This window comes from Rhamphochromis sp. 'chilingali', assembly GCF_963969265.1.
Source record: "Rhamphochromis sp. 'chilingali' genome assembly, chromosome: 16".
NCBI lineage: Eukaryota > Metazoa > Chordata > Actinopteri > Cichliformes > Cichlidae > Rhamphochromis > Rhamphochromis sp. 'chilingali'.
Genome location: NC_137943.1, coordinates 21,082,720 through 21,105,543, shown reverse-complemented (window position 1 = coordinate 21,105,543; position 22,824 = coordinate 21,082,720). Strand labels below are relative to the sequence as shown.

Sequence of the window (22,824 nt, the reverse complement as noted above, 5' to 3'; positions counted from 1 at the left end):
AAGGCCGTTCCACAGCTCCTGGGTGGCATCAACAGATTGCATGAATGTGACCCTGGGTCAGAAAAGGCTAATCTAATCTTCACTCAGAGGGTTGGAGAAGACCACTACGGACAAAATGAGCTGCAGAGAGTGAAATCTGAAATTCTCAGAGAGGAAACATTAGCATCACATAAAACCCCCCCAAAAAAACAGGCTGACTTACGCAGTCAGGCTGTTCCCAGGTGTGACAGGACTCTGCTACATGCTGGATCGCTATCACTCGGCAGAAATTTCCATCAAAGGCATGTCACTCCCTCGTTGCTTGAAGACCTGAGGGAAAGCAGCAGGAAGATTGAAGATTAGCTCAGAGTGTTTAACTATGCTAAGGGTTTCTCCAGATAGTTGAAATTATACTTTCTGTGCTTGAATGTTAAATCAGGATGTTCATAAAAAGAACGTGCTAGTTACAGACAAAACCCCCCACAAAACATCTATAATGTTTAAACAAACAAACTAAAAATAAACAATTATATCCAGTGTATTTACTTTATACTAAATAAAAAAACATAATTGATGAGTCTACTTTTTGGCCATTTGAGGGGGAAAAAAAACTACAGCTGTTTGGAAATCCCCCCCAAAATGATTTAAGCTGCAACTAATACCCACAGTCCAAAGGGCATGCTTATTCACAAAATGAATGAGGGCACTTTTAACCACTCAGACATTAAGTGCAGCTCAGCCTGTGGCATGTGTACATGTATAGCTGTGTAGAAAGCCCACTATTACGTTTCCCCGGCCCCGAGGCCATTTTCATAAAGTACAACTGGGTGTTGCTGCAGCACTCAACACACAGTCAATACCCTCTGAATGGCTTTAAGTTACTTTGACCCTTTGACAAAGTATTGTTTAGCCAATCAGGCTTTGATATAACAGAAGCAAAGTTCCTTTCAAAACATTGACAGCCAAAATCTACCCAGTCATCACCTCTGACTGTACAAATATTCTGTTCAAAAAAGAAAAAAAAGTAGTAGCTTGTCTGGGGTCCAAGTCCTTCAAATAGAAAGTGCACACAAGCTGGTTCAACTTGTATTTACCCATTTAGTGAATGATTAGCCAGCGTGATGGAGTGCATCAGAGACTTAAAAACATCAGCGTGTCACAAAGCAGAAGCGTATCCGCCTACAACACCGATACAACAGAACTGCCTACCAAAAAAGAAAAGAAAATTGAAATACAACTCTGGTTTATGTTTTGCCCTCCCACAAGTGTTCCCGCAGCTGTTGATGTAAAACTCAAACCTAAGCTCTTGCAACCGGCTAATTACCCAGGGAGCAGAGTCTTTAAATATTTTGATGCTTATCTGGTTGTGACGGGTAGACATCACAACAGGAGGCAGAGATGACTCTGGAGATGAAGCTGAAGAAGCCATAAATTTAGACACAAAAACAAGACAAGCCCGAGGTGCTGCATAATAAAGTTCTGTTTTTCCAGTGATGTAACGTGAGAAAATATTCAGACTTAAGTGCTGTTTTAGTTTGTTTCTTAAGCAAATTTCTTGAAAGTGGGACAGGATTAAGCTAATGGTTAAAGACAATGCTTCTTAAATGCATGCAAGCACAGCCCAACTATAAAATATACATCCATTATTAATACAATGGCAGTATGTTCTGTTTAGATAGGTTGATACAAAAATGCATATATATAAAAAAATAATAATTTAGGTAAAAAAAAAAAAATACACAATTGTTTAAGAAATTTTACTTTGATCTGTCAACATGTGCAGTCTTGAAAAAATGTTGGGGAAAAAAAATTGCAGCCAAAACTTTTTTTAATCTTGAAAATGAAATCTTGTTTACTACATTCAGTTTAAAAAAAGGGAAATTCAACATTAACTAAGAGGTGTGAATTTTCTTCAATTGGTGAGTACACTACAAAGCTAAAATGAGATTCTCCTCTTGACAACTTCGCACAAAAATAAGTAAAGCTTGCTTAGAATTAATGTTCCCATCTCATATTTTTGTTGTAGCTGATGCGCTATTTGTGAAATCTCTTCTTACACAATATGCGATCCGTTAAAGATCAAAACCATATCAGAGCTTTACCCTGAAAAGAAGTCAGATCAAAAGTTCATTAAATTGAACCAATCTTACTTTTGACCCGGAATTTTCTTTCTCTGCAGGCTCCTTTTGTTTCTTGCTCAGCTGCATAATTACATTACAATGTTTAAACAGAGGGAAAGAGGCAGGATTAAACTTGCTTACCCTCCACCCATTTTAATAACATTGTGATTTAGCATATGCTTTGCAGCAAAGTCAAACAAATGCAAGGTAATGTGTTTTGTCTAACATTGCATTTATAAAAAGGAAAAGATGTTGATATCAAGCAATTAAACTTGACACTTGGCCTTTATTTGACGTTTGCTAATCAAACAAACGCAGCTAGCTGAAAATGAGTTAATTCAGGGTTTGAATGAAATTAGCCAGTTTTAAGGGGAATTTCATAAATATATATTTACACCTCGCTGTTGCACAAATTCGGGAAAAATTTCAACACACACTTAACATTAAAAAGGCCACTTTCTCTGACATGAGAGAAAAAGTGATGGGGGCTGGAGAGGGGGGCGGTGAGAATAAAACAAACTGAATGAGGTGCTAAAAAAAACCCGTACCAATAATGCTGAATCAGGGCCACATGTGACACACAGCACAGTTTTAAGAAGCTTCTGCTGTACCTTCCATGACTCCTCGAGCAGCTTAAAATTCCAATCAAGTGTAGTAAATCCCAAACGTGAAGCCACCTGTTTAAATATCATCCATGTTAAATAGTAAATCCTTTTATTTTTTGATATCCAGGCAGCATATGGAGTTTCAGTCCTTTCTGGTAGCCACCTTTGTCATTATCCTCTACAGAGAACTGGAAATCCCACTCTTTCCCTTGTTGCAGCAGAAACCCTCCCTCCTCTTTCTCTCTCTCTCTCCCATGCAAACAAACACACACACACAGCGACCTCCCCCTAGGCCTTCCTCCGTCCCACGCCATTTGCCAAAGAGGGAGGGTATCCATTGGGGGCTCATTCATTACAGCCCTGCTGACCCCCCGTGGTGACAGATGCTCTTGGAGGCCTGCAGAGCTCTCTATGTGTGTGTGTTGGGGGGAGACGACAAAGGAGAGGGCCTACATTTCCCCGCTGCCACGTGTGACCCCCAGCACGTTAAGACATCCTGCATGGGCACTGTGTCATGTGGAAGTTTTCATTTTCAAAAAGAATGAAGCAAAGAGAGGGGAGGGGGGCACAAGTCTTTAAATCAAACTTTCTATCCTATGCTCAACTCAATCTCTCACGGCCACACCCAGCTTTTTATTGTTTTTGTGTGTGTGTGTGTGTGTGTGTGTGTGTGTGTGTGTGTGTGTGTGTGTGTGTGTGTGTGTGTGTGTGTGTGTGTGTGTGTGGGAGAGACTCCAGAACCAGAAAGGATCTGTCCCCGACAAGAATGTCAGGTCAGCTTTGGCATTTTGTCTCCATAGCCCTTACCCAGGATTGACCCCACATTAGGCTTTTACTCCTGCTATAAATACCAGGAGGCTCATCTGGTCAAAATAAATAAACAGAAATGCACCACAAATCAACAGGCGCTGGCAGATGTTGGGGAACTGTATGTCATTACAGCCCAGTGATCACAGTTGGCATGACATTGTCAAGAGAGGAAGGACTTAAGGCCAACATGACCTCAGTCTACACCGTATTTTCTTGAGTCAGGTTGAAAACACTCCTCAAACTTTCTCTTTCTGGGGTAGCGGAAATTCTGCAACACCTTTAATTACCTGACTTTTAATGGGAAAGACAATTGGCTATCTGTCTATCTGTAGTAGCAGGAAACTGTTCACCGTTTCTAATGGGTGGAAAATGCAAGAATATTTTGCTCTGGCCTTCAACATGTAGAGTCAGTATGATTTGTGCAGCATCCAAAGGCTTCTGTGTTTGTTTTCTTGCTGAAATGTTTGCAAGAATTTGTCAGGTAAACAGCAAGTGAACTCACATGTACTTGCCAGCAAGGAAGAAACAGTCGACAGTGACCCTAGGATTCTAGGTCTCTTGCTTTCATACAGACATTTGATAATTTTGGCTTAAAAATGCTATTTTTAAGACGAGACGACTTCCAACAAGTCATAAAATACTAACATGGTTTTATCATAAATGACTCCATTATCTGATATCTTCCTTTACTGGCCCGGGTTCCTGCTTCACTGAGCCATGTGACTGACGTTCCAGTTCATTACCACAGACACGGTCAACAGTTGTTTTAATCAAGTTGTGTGGAGCTCTTCTCACCTCCTCTCCATTGCAGCGCATTCAGTGTGACGGCTGCTGTAAACCACCACACGAACCAATCAGGGCATTCATTAGTGCTTCATGCACTCATTTCACTCAGTCAGACATTTGTCTAAATGCTGGGTTTGAGTTTGACTGTGAAATTTTCCAAGCAACTGCTGATTTAGACCAGACTTAGTAAATCAGAGTGACTCACAGGCGTTTTATTAAATTATAATTGGCATTTTTGGGTGGTAAACACAGACTACCTGCAGTAGTCCATCCATTGCAATGAAAGTGAAATTTTGACAAAGATCCAACTGACACCAGCACAACCGCAAGTTCAACTGGGGGAAAAGAGCTGTCAGCGTGATTTATCTCTAAGCCTCTGACTTTGACATGGCCTGTCCTAAATAGCCCATTTAAAATGGAGATAATGAGTAAACCCCGCATTTTCTTTGGCCTCAAAAGACACTGTGCTGCAAAACAAAAGAGTGTGGATTGAATGCTTGCCCGCCCCTGAGCCCATCCTTCACCACTCTAAGGGGACAAAGGGGAAGTATTCCTGCCACTGCCACCTGAGGAAAGACAAGTCACATGACCAGCATTAATGGGAGATTTTGGGCTTTCTGGGCTCTTAAATTTGGAAGGGGGTAGGGAAGTGGAGCTCTTCCTCTCTTGGATTCCCAGAGGAGTGCCGGAGCTTTGACTTAGCTGAGTCAGCAGTTGCCGAACCCTGGACTGAGCTACAAGAGAATCATTTGCCTACACTTGTATCTGCTCCATTATATAATCTAATCAACCTGTCTAACCAAGTGCATGCATGACTGATGGAAGTACATAGGATGCTTGTCGTTACACAGCAGCTCAAGGCTTCAACTTTAAGAATGAAGCGAGATCCATCAGATGTATGAGCGGACACGGTGCTAATAACCCTGTTATGATGACAAAACAGTCCTATACTGTCAAAAAACAAACAAACAACCCCCAAGTAAGAAAACGACAAAACCGCCACATGGAAATTCCCGTAACAGAATACCCATTTATACTAGCGGCAAGTGGGCTACCTGTCAAAGGTGTTACAAGTTGCACTTTTGTTTGCTATGCATTTGACAGTCTGCCGGTCTCATTTCCTTATTAAAACCCCCAAACCTTCTTTCGAAACCTCCCCCTCTTCCTCCAAATACTACTCCTACTCCCCAGGGCTACCTGCTGAGCCCTGAAGTGCAAATCAGTGCTAGTGAGGATAGCAGATGAGCTAAGGTCATTCATGGCTTTCCAGTGAGTCAAACAAACAAAGGCAAACATTCCAGTTGAATGCCATTGCTGAAGTCAGCAGCAACAGAAAGAAAGACGTTGAGAAAGAGACAGAGCAGGGCTCAGTGCAGAGAATAGCCCCAGGGTCCGTTTGTGTGTGTGTGTGTGTGTGTGTGTGTGTGTGTGTGTGTGTGTGTGTGTGTGTGTGTGTGTGTGCGCGCACGCGTGTGCACATGCACATTTGTGCGTCGTAGGAGATTATCTGCGCATCTATAAAGTGGGGTGAACCAAGGTTTAAAGCCTGGTGTGACCAGAGGGAACGGGGGCAGGGTCTTGGGCAGGAGGAGGGGTGGACAAAAGGAGCATTTGGGCAGATGAAGAAGTCATCATCATTAAGCCACTGGAGGTTTACTGTCCAGTTATAAAACTCATTTAAAAATTAGGGGCTAGGGGGTGCGTGTGAAAGGCCAGCAGGGCTGGAAAGGCCTGCGAGGGTCTGGAGAGAGGTGTATTAACTCACTGAGAAACTGTAGAGCTAATTCATTAGGGGACAAGCGGTCTTTGTGTTAACACTAGCTTGATTGGAGTGGTGACCTTGCCACACACTGTGGCCCAGAGGAAGAGTTTAAGGGCAAGGTATTTAACCTTAAACTAAATCTCAGCCATGGACAAAGGGCCAGCATCATTTCGTGCCGAAGGTCTGCCAAACTGATAACTAATGTAACGCAAGTGGAAAACAAACTCAAAAAGTGGAAAACACTGTATACTACAGCTGTTTGTTTATAGAAATAACTACCGTAATATTTTAGCATGCTCTTTATAGGATATAACTGAATATGCATCTGAAACTGTTGACTGATTGGCTAAAATTGATTATTCACTCAAATATAAATTAATCTGCAACAACATTGATAATTGATAAAACTGCTTCTTAGAAGAAAGAAAGAAAGAAAGAAAGAAAGAAAGAAAGTGTACTTTATTGATCCCCGTGGGGAAATTCCTCTCTGCATTTAACCCATTCACTCAGTGAAGCAGTGGGCAGCCATTGGGCACCCGGGGGAGCAGTGTGCAGGGACGGTACCTTGCTCAGGGGTACCTCAGGGTAGCTGTAGCTTCCGATCATGGGGCCGCCACTACCTACTGAGCTATCCCTGCCCTTAGTGGATGATAAACTAAAACTTTATGGACTTTTCTCTGTTTGCCTGATAAAAAAACAAATTGTGTGACTAATAATCGCCACCTTTACAGACCATTTGTTGCCGCTCAACAGGAAGCAATATGCCAAATGTAGCATATTAATGTGGATTAATATTTTTTCCAATTGATTCGGGAAGTTTAGTATCACCCGTCCTCCCAGTTTTGATATCAGTTCCAGTAAAAATCCAAGCGAGATGCATAAAACTACACTTTTTTTGTCATTAAGGAACTGTAAATGAAGGACACACTTATGAGAATGTTCTACAGCCTTTATCAAGCAACAAGTCCAGGCACTTTGATTCTGTGAGAGACTGCACATATTTAATTTTCTATCATTTACTAAGTAACATGTCAAATTTAAGTTGTTGGGCATCTTTTTCATGAGCCCACATAAAAACAAATAGTAGCAACAAACGTTTAGACTTTCAGGAAGCATCATCACTTGCAAAAAATATCTGCCACCCTCTAGATTATGTAGCAGAAGATTTTCCCAGCTAGCATAATCAAATGAAAGTGAAGGACAAGCGAAAATTTACAATGCTGTCCATGACTGTGTAATAAAACAGGAGGCCTGCTAGTGAACCCAATCTGCATTTTACAACACTGCTGGGTTGAACGCCAGTTCACCTAAACTGAAACAACAGGGAGAGAGACACAGGACCGTAATACATTTATAGACTTATTCAGGGAAGCCATATTGAATAAGGCAACAATAAGTTCTATTGCATACTGTAAAGCTGTCACTGGCAGCAGTCAAACACCGGTCAATGCTAAAGGGCAAGAGGACGAAGGAGACAAAGATTTGTTGCTTTGAATTTAAAGTGGTTATAATACATTCTCTAAAACATCATTTTTTACTCCAGGACTGGAAACAAGTCAATCATTCCTGACCTTGCATAAAAGAGAGAAAATAAAAGCTTTTTATAGTCAAATTCATGTAAATAGCCATATTCCAAGACTGGCCTTTATTTCATCCAATTGAGCCTCTACCATTTTCACAGCTACTTCTAACATCTGGTCTGAACACAATGGCTCATTTGAGATTAGATCTTTGATAATGGTTGACCAGGCCTTGTCCTGGCTATAAAGTGCTGTTTAGACAGCCCTGTTTGTTATGGGGTGTAAAGGGAGATCCATGGATCATGGTGAAAGGGCCAACGCTATCAAAACATTTACGCTTATCAGATGACAAACCAGCAAAGGGGTCATGTTCCAGTTCCAGGAGCTGGCCTGGGCTGCCCTCCATCCTCCACGCAGACCAAACATCAGTCAAATGGAGGTGCTGAAGATGTGAGAGACTTCAGAGGTGATCACTGGAAACTTGAAACACAACTTGAAACTACATCCTACATCATTCTACAACATATGCATGTACCTGTAGACTATACTTTGGAAAATTAAACTAAAAAACTACTGAAACTGAAATGTACAGAAGAGAATAAGAGCCACTGGAAAAAAAAATTTGGGGGTCATGACCCCCTTTGGATTCTAAGACAAAAAACAAACCAAAAAAAGTCAGCATTAACCGATACAAAGTTCTAACTTTAACCCAGGAACTCAGACTTTTTCAGTTAAATTTATCCTCATAATTTGTACTTTATTCTCAATTCTAACTTTTTACAATTCTAAAAGTGATATTTATGAGAAAAAAGTCACAATCCTGCTTCTTGTTCTTTGAATTCTCAAAAACTATTTTTTAAATTTAATTCATTATTATTATTTTAAACAGAGGTCTTCATCTTTTTTCCAAATGAACTGCTGAAAAATTTGTACTAGGTATAAATCTACCCAAATTCATCTTGACGATTGATAAAGTAAATAATGAAAGGAAATTAATTGTCAACCTTTCTGATAATTAATCAACTAACTAATTTTACAAGACTCAAAGTTCTAGTTAGAGTTTCTCAGCTGTGATGCTTCAGTTCCTCGACTATTTAAATATGTTAAACTGTTAAATTCAAAATAAGACGGCTGTTTGAGGTTTAAAAGACCGAATCCATGTTCTTGTATTGACAGATAATGATAATAATGAAGACAACTGGCAAGTTAAATAATAATGAAAATAATTATTAGCACTCCACTAAATCTATCTTTAAACCTTTCCCCCCCTTTAAGGACAACTCACTCTCTCAAAGGTTCACACATCCAACACACTGACTTAATTTCAGCACACACTCATGGAGAGCACATAAGAAAGAGGTCTGTTGTGTTTATCAGGCATCCAAAGAGATCCACTTTTCACAATGGGACCTCTCCTTTCTTTTCCTTCCTGAAAAAGATCTCGGCCACCTTGAATCTATTTGACTGACAGCATGACAAAGAGGCTTCTTAATGTCCTGGAGAAAGAGCCTCCTCCTCTTTCCCTCTAAACTTCCTTACAGGGCGATCAGCTGTATCCATCATACCCCTCTTCCTGACCCCAGGCGGAACTGCTGCATCGGCAGCACCCCACCCCCGTTACCCCCTCACTCTCTCGCCACATCTCCTCCATTCTCCACCACCCTCCCGATTAATAGGCACCAGGTTGCCCTCGGTGACGGGACACACACTTAAATCCCATCAGTCGTCCTTACAGCAGCAAGAGCCGCAGCATCAGCAGGACTCTTTTTGTCTTAATCGGACAATGGAAGCAGTCCAGCCTTTGTTTGGGGCTTGACCCTGCACACAAACCGTGCCGATTTGAAAAAGTGACAGTAAACCTATTCAGAGCTGTTATCACTTCATCCTGCCCAGGGTCCCTCCACCAGAGGAGACATTTTACCAGCCAAGAGCCTCTTAGTAACTTTGGTATGTGAGATTTAAAAAAAAAAAAAAGGTTTTACAATCATTCATGAAATCAACCTTGTCAGTAAAAGAACTACATAAAGACAATCTGAATGAATTTTAAAACTTTCTACTGTAGACAATACACGCCTCAATTGCACTACAAGCACAGCTAAATGTAGTTTTAGAATTCCCCTTTGCTCTGATATAGTCATTATAGGTAAACATATAGTATTATTGTAGGGTTTATATTACAATATAAGGCATCTTGAGGCGACTATTGTTCTTATTTGACACTGTATAAATAAAACTGAATTTAATAGTCAGGTATTTTGTACTTTTCTAAATTAAAGCCTGATATGCTGCAAGTGTTTTGTAAAAACATTCTGACATGACAAATTAAAGGAAAACCCCCCCCAAAACATTTCTTTAAATCCCTTAAAATTATTATGATCAGCATGCTTTGGGAAAAGTTTTTCTTTGAATAGGGATGAAAATGTAATAAAAAGTCTCTAAAACATGTTTTTGTGTTAAAGCGAATGCACAGATCTACTTATAAAATAGTCTGTTGAATGTCTGCATGTTTTATTTCTGGCTGCACTCAAGCTGAAATTGTGCCTCGCACAGATAATGGAGAAGAGAGAGCGAGGGTGCTACAGAGAGTGAGAGCGAGACAGAATGACCTCCACCTCCACAGAGGAACGCTGAGTCCTCGCAGCACATGGCTGGGTCTTGGTCACCTTAGCCTTGGACGGGCTGCAACAGCCAATGGTATAGCCTTCTGCTACAGTCAGCCCTCTCCCACACAATCCTGGCTGCAGGAACGCTCACTGACCTTGTATTTCAATATGAAAAGGGAGAGAGAATGAGTGAGTAATGTCCTGTTTGGGGTCGTGTTTGTGTAATTAAGGTTATGTGTGCATGGGCAGCAGCATTTTTTGGAAAAGCATCTATGGGCTAAGGCAAAGATGCTGCCAAGGTGACGCGGGAAATCTGGCTGAAAGCTTGAGTGTTTCCAGCTGCTGTTAGCATACATCAAGTTCTCTCACATTAACAATTATACACAAATTATACACATAGAAAAAAAAGAAAGAAATGTGCATCAGTGTTGCAACTCCAACATCTAAGAGAGATTACACCAAATGGGTTGTTAAAATGATTTTCAGATGTCAATTGGAGCAAAAATAATGTCATGATTGATCAGCCCAAACCAATAAGCAAAGATTATTCACACAGCTACAATTTTCACAGCTGGATTATTAAAATAAAATTAAATGCTACTTTTAGCTGTTCTCTTATTCACAAGAGATCTGATTGGTGTTTGATTTGGTGCTCGTCCTGACCCAACCCTAAAAGCAACTGTGCCACCTCGCAGAAAAGACGAGGTGAATGTGTACATCACTGCAGTGTGGAGCCAGCAAATTGGTGATGGTCAATTAGTTTTCTATTCCACAATCAGTCTTAACAATCACAAGAAAGACCTTACACAAAACCTCCAAACCCACACAGACTTAGATTAAAAAAATATGTATAAAGTTCAGCAAGGCTAAGAAAATCCACTTTATGTGTATGTGTTTGTGTAAAACATGTTTTGGTGTTAAAGTGAATGCACAGATCTACTTATAAAATAGTCTGGTGAATGTCTGCATGTTTTATTTCTGGCTACACTCGAGCTGAAAATGTGCTCGAGTGCTGAACAGCGAGCTGGTATATGCTTTAGTTCTGCAGTGCACCTAAGACACACACGCATGCACATGGTTGGATGGCCAGGCTAGAAACATTAACCAACTATAAATGACAAATTATTTATTAGACTATGCTAATGGACAGTTCACAAAGTCCTCAGTCTCTGTGACCTCAGCATAAACATATAGAAGTTGTAAACATCATTTAACTGAATCTGTGGTTTGTTTTACAGGACTGGAAACTGATTACCCCAGCACTTCCTTAGCCCATTATTTTTGGCTCTTGTTCCGCTAATGTGTGCATACAGAAATATAGAGAAAACACTTTGTGATTGTGCCCCACTGCCCTCCCCGAAAGTGTCCTCTTCACTCTGCTAATATCCCTGTGGGATGGATAATCACTCTCTCCCTCTCTGAAGCCCTCTCACCCCCCTCATTAATTTTACAAGGTGACAGAATAACACGTGAATTAGTAATCAGTCATCAAAGGTCCGCTGGTTAAACCCATAAATAATTCCATACACCCCATTTTCTCATATTAAAACTGGGTTGAATTTTTGACACAGGGTTCCTGCAATTGTTTCACAAGAAAAGCCTTGCTGGGACAGAAATGACTTCTGTCTTACAAAGCTTTTAATTTGGAAGAGGACACAGGAAATTCACAATGCAGCAACAAACAACATAGTGGCTCAAAAGTACTAAAATATGAACAACTTATTTGATAAAATTAGTCCTCGGAGAAGCCCTATAATCTAAATAAAAAACAAGAACCAGTTACAACTGAGTTAAAACAGTCTTTTTTGATACTCTTTACTGTTACTGTACCAACAATAACAGTAAAGAGTGATGCTAGTTTCAGCTAGCATTAGAGGAAGCTAGCTCATCATTAGCTACCCGACTCAATTACATTTTTAGCATTTCAGTACACTACGCCATGGTATACTTTTACCTTTGTTGTTGATCCAGAAGGTAATCGTCGCCAACTCCGTCCTCTCGTTATAAATTGAAAATAAACCAAATGGCTGAAAGTTGCAGAGCAGTTGAATACAACCTGGGTAAATAACTAAAAAACTTTTAGCATGCTAAACTGAAAAATTGAGACTTCAAGAGGAAAAATTTATACCAACCTAACCCACTGCCTGTGTGTGTGTGAAGTATTTTTTTTCTTGGTCATAAATATTAACAGGTCAGTTTTAGCCTACTGAACGTCTGTCAATCGAGTTAAAGCATTTTAAACAACATTAGCCGTATAACAGTGCTTGCTAACATAGCAAAAGCTCACATTTTTGAGCCAGCTAATATTAAGCGATCTTATTTACTTTTTGGGCCTCGGTTGCAGTGGGCGTGGCTTTCAGAGTACCACCCGACCCCTGGCCTTTGTCTCTAACGGCTCTCTCCTGATCCATGCGGGTGATTGCATTTTATAGACTAACTCCGATTGTTTTATTTCCTCATCTGGAGGGGAAAAAAACAGCACTACACCCAAACCCATTAACACTGCAGTTAAGAGACACACTAATAATCATATGCAATGCTGTATGCCATTATAGCTGTTGTGTCACATAAAATGTGACATGCAGTCAAAAACAGAGCACTTCTGTATGTGTTAAATGGGCTTGGTGGAGCTGAGGGAGTAATAAGAAGAAATTTTTAAAGCTAAACTGCAATGCCAATCAAAATGTAAAGCAGTAAATGCTAAAAAAAATAAATCTTTTGCTTGCTTGTGTGAACAGAACATTCAGACAGATGAAGTGAAATTGCTTTAGTTATGACATAATATAGTGTTTTAGACAATCGCCTAAAGCCGGTTCGATCCCAGGTAAAGATACAAATCCTTTTGGGGTTGTGTGTGTCAGGAAGAACATTCAACAACAAAAAAATCTGCCAAATCAAACATGCAGAGCTACCCGCTGTTCTTTCATCTCATTGCAATGGTTCAGGCTCAGGTTACTTTATTTGTACCCATAGGTAGATTTACTTTGCAGCAGTGAGTCATCTATACTCACATTTTCAGCAGAGACACAGACACATGTAGCAAAGCTATGATATGTTTATCTGACTAATGGCTGCTGGAAAAAAGCAGTTTTTAAACAGTGTTGTTCTGTTCAAAAAGTTGTTCAGAAGGAAGAAACTGAAGCTCCTTATGCATTGTCAAGTAAAATTTAAAGTGTTGCACAAGGATGCTGGGCTCAGCTGTGGCTCACCAATCAGCGTCTTAAATGCAGACCACAACCTACTGAGTGGATTTCTGCCAAAGTCCCTTGCCAGACACCAAAAGCACCTCCAGAGATCATGTTTCCATGCTATTTTAGCAGGACGCAGTTGGGCCAACATACTATTAGACAGGAAATTTTAATATGTGGACAATTGGAAGAATAGTGTCATAACTCAGGCAACTCAAGCCTTCAAACGTGTTGATGTTGTGAAAATGTCTAATCTTTTACTAATCCTGCCCAAGTAAAACTGGTCTGTAAAGATGAAGTAAATCAAAAAAGAAAAAAAAAAAAAGATTTAAAACAAGTGACATTAACAACTCTCCCTTTTTTAAAGTCACATGCTTGTGCTGCCAGCACTTACTTTATTGCCCCTTTAAACTAGAAACACTCCAGTTTATTGTTTCAAGAATGCTTAAATGGCTTACTTCAAGATGTTATGAGCAAAAACACAACAAGATCATTTTATCTGGAGGATTTGGAAAGCAAAACCATAAATTTTCCTTCACAGTATTGTGCTGTGATCCAGACTGTGGCACAGCACATGCTGTGATCCAGACTGTAGCACAGCACATGCTGTGCTCTTTAAAACGAACATGAAGCTGCTGGCTGAAATTTCTGTCTGCAGGTACTGTACCGCTGGAGCTGGCATCTGTGCATGGGCAGGGAATACAGCAGTACACCCTGTGAGAACACACTGTTCTATAACACTGCTGTGCAAGAAGGGATTCTCCGCTGAATGCTTTCGAAGTTTCAGTGGCAAGAATGAGGATATATTATGACTGAGTGATCTCAGTGGAGACACACGCACAATTTGCGCTTCGTGAGTTCATATTGCTGTAATGGAGTCCACAATAATCTGAGAGATTGATCTTAAAAAAAAAAGGAGGAACAGTGTAGACATGAGTCTGTACTTCGTGCCACAATCCTACTGTGATGTGATTTGCAAGACACAACCTAATTTCTTTTTCCAAGGTTTCAGCGAGAGTCTCTCCTTCACCTTGACATGCCATCACTCCCCCACAAACACGTGCATGAACTCCCGCTTTCATGGTGAACCTTTGACACACTTCCTGGCGATTGACTCGAGGGCACAACCAGCTCGTTTTCATTCATTTCTCAGGGTTCATGTGCAGATGAAAAGAGCGTAAAAGTCTGGATGATAATATTCTGTAACTGCACCACAAAAAGGAGTGTATGAATAGAGGTTGAGCATGGTAACAGGAGGCTTAAATAAACTAAGGATTAGGTTCACTAAGTCATTTGGTTAGTCAAGCACAAAATCCAGCAGTGACAGATAAGAGCCTGCCCTGCATGTCAGAATCATAGATAACAGGACAACAGGAAGTGGTGTCTACTGTGGTTGCGTAGCAGTCATGCATAAATGTACACACACACACACACACAGACACACCACCAAGATTAGCATCATAGATCTCCTTTTGCAACAAAGAGCAGGATGTTCAGCCCAGCGTTTTTGGCTGCACCTCTACTAGTGATGGGTCGTTCGCGAACGAAATGGCTCTTAGAGCCGACTCTTTGAAGTGAACGACGCGAGCCTTTTTTTTCCCTTTCTCTCACCCTCTCTCTCGCCCTTTTTCCGCTAAACTCCGCACGCGCGGCCTGTACTTTGCGCTGGGCAGAGGGGGGAGGGGCGTTAGTTACACTCGCAGTAGCACAGGAACAGAGCCAGAGAGAAAAAGAGCAAGGGACAACAACATCACATTAGAAAGGTATAGTAATCATCCACTATTTTCAGTTGCAGATGATAAAGGATTCAGAAATCATGCCGGCCCATATGACAGAGAATGTGCATCTTCTTTTTGTTTTTATATTTTAATTTATATTTAATTGTGTTGTGGTTTGCAGTGTTTTGTGTTGTTTCACGTTAAATTTGTTTAAAAGGAAAAAGCTGAAAATTTAAATAGTTAAAAGTTTAAAATGTAAATAGTTGTTTTTTGTATTATATGATTTATTTATTACATTTTATGTGGAGTGAATAAATAAAGTATATTTATGGTGGCCCTTAGAGACAAAGCACGTACAAACTCCTAAGCATGTACAAACTCCAAAACGCGTAAAAACTCCAAAACGCGTAAAAACTCAGACGCACTTACAAACCCCGAAGCATGTACAAACTCCAAAACACGTAAAAACTCAGAAGCATGTACAAACTCCAAAACACGTAAAAACTCAGAAGCACGTACAAACTCAGAATCACGTACAAAAGACAACAGAAGTGCTCCAGGATGCTAGGGCGCAGTGTTGAGCTTTTGTTACCTAGTGGCTACACAAGCCAGGAAGTATCAACAACCGGATTTGGTGTGTGGTAGTAACAGGTACAAGAACTTTTTTTTTAAATTATTTGAATAAATATGAGTGCTTGTCTATAAATACACAAACAATACACACATGCTTTCAATTGTGTAATTTAAGTGATCTGAGTAGCTCTGTTTTGGAAGTTTAGTTAACGCTAGAAATGTGTTTTGGAGTTTGTACGTGCTTTTTGGAGTTTGTATATGCTTTAGAGTTTGTACGTGCTTTGTCTCTAGGGGCCATATATAAACATATATAAATAAAACCACTTTTTTTACATTAGTAATTCTTTTTCTGCATAATTTTATATTATTGTTAATGATAAATTAATTAAAGCAACAAAACAACCTGAAGAGCCGGTTCGGAGCCGAAAGAGCCGGCTCTTTTTAGTGAGCCGAGCCGAAAGAGCCGGATCTCTAAAAAGAGCCGGAAATCCCATCACTAACCTCTACATTTTACATGTCCTACATTCTTGACTATAAGTTCCTTTCATCCATCCCAAAAAGCCAGATCACTCTAGGACTGAGAGAGAGGGAAAAAAAGGGGGCATTCTTTCAGCTCAGAGGAATTTCATCCTTACATCGTTTCCGTTTCCCCTTTGCTCCTGAGCAGGCCGTAAACACTGAGGTGTGAAGCAGACTCTCACCCAGAAGCACAAATTCATGGTTGGCTGAGGGGATAACGTTAAACAGTTAATTATCTGCATTTTATTTAAGGGGTGAGTTAAATTAAGTTCAGCCTAAGGCTATGTCCACACTAGTGTTTTTAGTCGTTGTCAGAGTTGTGTGTCCACATTGAAACGGCCGAAAACGCTTACGTTCCAGTACTGTGCATGTGCAAAAGCGAATGAGAATTAAAGAACTTGAACAAAAGCTATCTGGAGCATGTACAAACTGATATTAATCTTTTTTAGGGCTGTCAAAATTGAGAGCAATCAAAACAACTGCTGTATAATGCACTCCACTATCTTTGTTTAATTGGTCACATGACTGCATCACATGACTAAAATGCGTCATCGTTTTGGAAAGTCTGCGTTTTCGAGTGTCCACACTGTGACGGGACAGATCCGTTTTGAATGTTTGTATGTTTTCGAGAGCGTTTTCAAAATGCTGCGTGTTTCCCTGGGGAAAAGGCCGTCTCAGTGTGGACGGGAGGCCAAAACGGAGAGAAAACGATGCGTTTTCAAACAGAAACGCCTACGTCCACACGTACACGGGTATTTTTGAAAACGGAGATTTTCCGTTTTCGTTTTAAAAATAATCCCATCCACACGTAAAGGCAGAAATGAAGGAAAACGCTGCTAGGAACATGCCAAAGCAACAGGTGGCGATATATTCCTAACCGTGCAGAAATGTTGGCCAATCAGAAGTCTCGAAGCCTCGGTGGGAAAAAGTAACAAAGCTGGGGCATAGAAGCTAGTGATGTGCGATACCACTGATTTCCTTTCCGATCCGATACCAAGTAAAATTCAGGGTGGTATCGGCGATACTGATCCGATACCGATACTCTGTACAAAAACTTAATGTTTCATTGCATTTCATAATACAATATATAATTGTATTATGTAATTGTAATAATAACATAACCATATTGCTTCATAATGATTAGAGGACATCAGACAACTTGTTTTTATTGCTTAATAATGCAGAATAATCATATAGAAATAAATAAAAAAAACTGACGTTGTGCGCTATTTGAGCATGTTGCCTGCCTGCAGCACTAAAGGACTCTGCGAGAGACGTCTGTTTCGCCCTAGCAGCACCTGTCCCTGTCCTCGTCTTCAGTTCGCCTCAACATAAGCTTATCATATTCTGTGATGTGATTTACTCCGGGGTGTTTGACGAGGTCAGTGGTGTTGCAACAACAACGTGTCCACACAGGACTCTGTTTGCGCTCAGCCATTGTTGTGAGTGTGCACGCCAGGGGCTGCCACACATTTATACAGCCGTATTCCGCATATGACTATGAAAGGCGTAAGAGGAAGTAGTTCCTTCCAAATTAGACGATCCGAATTGTATAGTTTCTTTCCACTGCGTTCATTTTAATGGAAGAACTACAAATTTAACCCAGAGTACTAAAATATCGATATTATAATATGAGAATCGATTCTAGAACATAAATTGCTGGTATCGGAAGAATCGATATTTCAGTATCGATCCGCACACCACTAATAGAAGCAGAACCAAGTCGTATGTGTGGAGGGACAGTAATTGTGTGTGTATATGTAAGCATTTAAACACTGCAGAGAGTAAAATTAACAGTAATAGTATTGTAGAAATTAATTTCACCGAAACAATAACGTGGCGCACAGTGTGACATCAAAAAATGCGCACACCTTTGACGCTGCGTTTTCTCCGTTTTTCTCGTCCACACATAAATGCAAAAACTGAGTTTTCAAAAATATCCACCCTGGCCGGAGTTTTTAAAAATCTCCGTTTTCAGTGACCAAAAACGCCGTTTACGTGTGGACGAAAGGTACAAACGCATAGAAAAACCTGCATTTTCAAAAATACCCGGGTACATGTGGACGTAGCCTAAGTTTTAAATTAAATTGCTCTGGATTTTGATGCCCACTTAATTTTTTGTTCATCAAACCTTATAGTGTGCTACTGAATACGTACAACCCTCCTTTGCCATAAAATCCCAGGTTTGGCTCTAAATAAGTACTATGTACTAAATTCTGTTTACGTGTATGACAATAGTTGGTAAAGAGAGAAGAAATGTGTACTGAAGTAAATAAAAAAACAGATATAATTGCTCAGTTTCCTGCAGGTGAAACTAAGACATAACAGCTGATGGTGGAGGGCTTAGAGGAGGAAGCCCTCCCCCGGTAGCGGGATCAATGCACATAAATGGAAGAGGTCACAGACCTTTGACATCTCCTTTCAGCCGGGGGAGGGGCACAGGCCTTTGTGAAATTGGCTTTAATGATCCAGTTGTCAGGCGTGTCATACACCAGCATACAGTACATACAGTTTCAATTTACAATTTTAGGTCTTTCCTCTTCACACTCAGGTTTTACACATTTAACTAATCCAACAGCAACAAGTGTCAGGTTTGGATAAAGAAAAGTGATATTCTGTCTGCATCCAGCTGCCTTGTTTCTAGCTTCATCACTCCCACTTCTTTTTTCACCCTTTTCTCCCATCTCTTCCCCTCTGGAGGCTCACCAGCTCTTCTCAAACCTTATTTGTGCTTCTCCTCTTCTTCCTTTCATGATGCATTTTTCAAGAGACAATCATTAAAAAGGAAACATGGAGGACCACTTTCTACAGTGTTTGCTGTTTCCATGGTTCTGCAGAGATGATATTGAAAAATTAAAATTAGCAAGATGCCAAATATTAAATATTCACTCGGATGAATGAGAGCTTCAAAACACACGGTGAACTGTTCTTTCTGCTGCTTTTTAAGTGAATAGAATGGGAGACAGATGTGATTCTCTGCAGAAGAAAGAAAAACATACAGCCCTTACGTGGCCCCTGTAGTCTGAATATTTGCTTTCATTTATTTAGACTCACAACATTACAAGTGAACACAGTGTTCCTGGCATTCTTGGCCCCCAATAAAAATAAACACAAAGACAGGTTAAAGGTTTACGAGCATCCATGTGGAACACGTTTGGCTTCGCACATCATGGCTGAGATGCTCTTTGAATTTTTATGTTTTGCTGAAAAGGGCCAGTTAATCTTTGATATACAGTGACACGGTAAGGTTAGCTAGTCACATCAGACACAGTTACTGCTAAAAAGCACTAAAGAGATCTCATTAGGAATCAGAAAACATCTTCTTCTCCTGAAAGTGAACCTCGATTTATCTGTAATTTATTTGCATTTACCAACAAGTATTTTTTTTTGTAGGAGATCTGACCTCTGTTTGCAAGAAGTGGGACGTAATGCTTCTTTACGAGGGAGGGATGGAAATTTACTGCATTTCCAGCTTGTAGTCACACTACAGAACAACATATGTGAGACAAATGCATTAAATTGAATTTTTCTTTAATTAAAAAAGCTACAAAATAAATATAAAACAATATCAATTAGCTTGAACCTCAAACAACGGCAACAGTTAAGCTGCCGAGATATTAATGCAGATGCAGTAATAATTTCAATAATACAAATAAATGTAAAAACACACATTTTATATACTGAATATTTTAACTTTTTATATTTTTAGGATGTTCTGCTGACAAAATTTACACACTTTTGTTTAAGTAAGCAAGTCAAATTTTAGTGCTTACTTTTTCTTGCTGTGGCACTGATGGAAACGCTGATATTTTAATGAACTACGTTTTTGATGACAGAACAGGTTTTGGTGACACAATCGTATTGACAACACGGGATATGAGGATAAAACCTGAATAGAGGGTCATGACTCCTGCCTCAGCAATTTGATGAATGGCGCCTATATTGAGGACCACCTGTTTTCTGGGGCTTGTCACACTGCAGCCGAAGAAGTGTGAAAACAATAGTGCTGATCTCTTTAGTTGGGATTTTGTCCCTCGTGCCATCTGCACTCGTGATCAGAAAAGGGCACATTCACTGAAAAGTACTTCAGAAAGGATCAACAGAAACATCTGCTGGTTACCCCCGGAGGTGTTTTTGTGATCTCAAAACTGGTATCATGGATGATCTGATTTAGTTTCATTGATCAGTATATAAAATTTGCTTGAAGCCACCATGGAATCTGAATCCACTATGTTACTGATTAAATGGATAGTCAGTCGGTTTGAATCTTTTTGTTATGACAGTGAATACAACCCTCAGTGATCTGACAGAGCCCGGTTTATCATAACAGCAAATGAACACAAATCTTCTTTGTGAAGGAAAAAAAGAGAAAGGCACAAGGCCAACTGAGTAAACAACACGACATGAACACCAAAAGCAGAGCCCCAAAAATTACAGTGAGAGAATAATAACAGGAAAATAAATAAATCTGTTACCCTGGTGACAATTGTCTGAGCACGAATGGATGTGACATAGTCATTTATCCACAACCTGGTTAATTTTTTTTTTTCACAAGCGAAATGTCATGCTGCATTTTTGGAAAACCTCTTTGCCTCATAACAGGTTTCCAGCACAATAAAACAATGGATGAGAAGATGGGGAAGAAAAGGAAGGTAGACCAGCATCGTAAGGAAAGAAAAGGTCGGATAATGCTCCGCCCAAATAAGATGTGTTATTATTTTAAATAGGACATCGTTTGAAGGCAAACAGAAATGAGGTGCATCTTACTTAATTTGTAGTTTTGAACGATCCAATGTGCATGGTTTTATGAAAAAGGGAGGGAACCTTCAGGTGTTTAATGAAACAACAGTTTAGAATTTTTTAAAGCTTTACTTGAGACTGCAGATTAAAAAGTTAAGATGCAAAAGTCACTGAAAGCAAGCCAGTCAGAGCCTTCACAAAGCAACATGAGAAAGAGATATCTCCTTCAAGGCTAAAGAGAGAGACCTGTCCTAGTGCACGAATGCTGTCATGGGGCCTTAGTTATCTCCACCAAGATTAAGTCCCAATTGTTCACCAGGAACAAAGGCAGCCAGTGAGGAAACCAGCCCCCCAAGGGCCAGATGGTCAGCGCTCAGAGCCCCCCTGACCCCTCCATTCCTTGTCCTCTTTGACAGGGCTGCGCGTGCTCCACGCAAGACAGGCCACCCAGCTAATTGACAAATGAATGATTACTCATGTGATACTGTACTCATTTAAAGTTCCTGCTGTGAAGCAGTAAAAAATAAGCAGAACGTCTACTGTAAGCACCCCCGTGCATCTGGTACAGTGCCAAATGTGCTGTGGATGGAAGAATGTTGTAATATGCACAGGCTCCAAATAAACCTGCTGCTCACTCTTATCTGATATGACTTTATCTAAGCTGTTGAAGCTTGTTTCAACACCAAGCCTTAGGCAACTGTTACAGTATTCAGCAGACACACAAGTATTAGTGACCTGGCTCCAGGCATAGTCGGCATGGCTTTCCTAACAATGAATAATTACCAACAAGTACTGAAGCAATCACAGTGGATAAATGGACTGATTGCTAAAATGATCATGTTAAAGCTTGGCTGCACTCTCTCTCACACATCTTGTGGGGACATCTAATTGACATAATGCTTACCCTAGCCCCTTACCCCAATCCTAACTATGAAAAATGAATGCCTAACCATATCCTTTACCCTAAACCTAACTATAACCCAATTGTAACCCCTAAAACCTATAAAAAACAAACAAACAAAAAAACAACAACCTTCCAAGCTGTGAGGACAAGGATTATGGTCCAAGGGCTGTTGTTCCCCACAAGTATAGCAAACTTCCAATTTTTGGTGCCCACAAAGATATAAACACACACACACACACACACACACACACACACACACACACACACACACACACACACACACACACACACACACACACAGAGAGAGAGAGAGCCAGCGTTTACAGCTGAACATCAATGACATCCCGATTTGCACCAAAACAAATTAAGGCCTCGAGGAAAATAAGAAAAAAAAACGCAGTTCAAACGCAAGCCTACCTTATATGTAACGCAGAAAGTCACATTTCCACGGGGATTGGGGTCCGTGTGTAAACTTGCGCTCTCCGGTTCCGACGCCAGTATCAACGTTGCTGCTGCTTTGGGCGCTCGGCTGCTCACAGCTGATCACAGCCGACGAAGCAACAACGTGACGTCAGGAAGCTACAGTACGTACCGTTTGGTTCAAATCAGCGGAAGTTCGGCTAAGGTTGTTCTTTGTGATCGCTTGTTTATCAAATGGGAGGAAAAAGGCAAAAGAGGTCGTCCAAAGCTAGTAAATGAATAGTAACCATCGACGACATGTATAAGTAGTTTTTTGTTTTTTGTTTTATTATAGTTTAAACGTGCAGTAAGAACTATATTAGGTACTACTAACTTTACGTTACAATATAGCGTCGACAGCATGATATTTGCTCGGTTGATTCGCAGATATAAGAAAAATAAACAGTTTGCACGAAAGACTAATGATAAACATGCCAAGAAAGTGAAAAGAACGAGTCAACAATCTCACCGAAACACGAACATACATCTACACACACCTGAAAATGAAGGTTATGTTTAAGTTGCATTTTTTTAAACA

The 22,824-nt window shown here is 40.3% G+C and overlaps 1 protein-coding gene across 7 annotated transcripts in view; it reads right to left on the bottom strand.

Annotated features, from left to right (window-relative positions):
* greb1l (GREB1 like retinoic acid receptor coactivator) overlaps positions 1 to 22,396 on the bottom strand; it is a 46,736-nt gene extending 24,340 nt beyond the window's left edge. For 4 of the 7 annotated variants that reach the window (XM_080861433.1, XM_080861437.1, XM_080861436.1 and 1 more), the window contains exons 1-2: positions 2,711 to 2,953; positions 203 to 309 (exon numbers count right to left, since the gene is read on the bottom strand). The gene's annotated coding sequence lies outside the window, so the exon portion shown is untranslated. Of the gene's footprint in view, positions 1 to 202; positions 310 to 2,647; positions 2,955 to 22,244 lie in introns of those variants that run through there. The other 3 variants (XM_080861435.1, XM_080861439.1, XM_080861434.1) reach the window with 3 other exon arrangements.
* Positions 22,397 to 22,824: the final 428 nt, after the last annotated feature.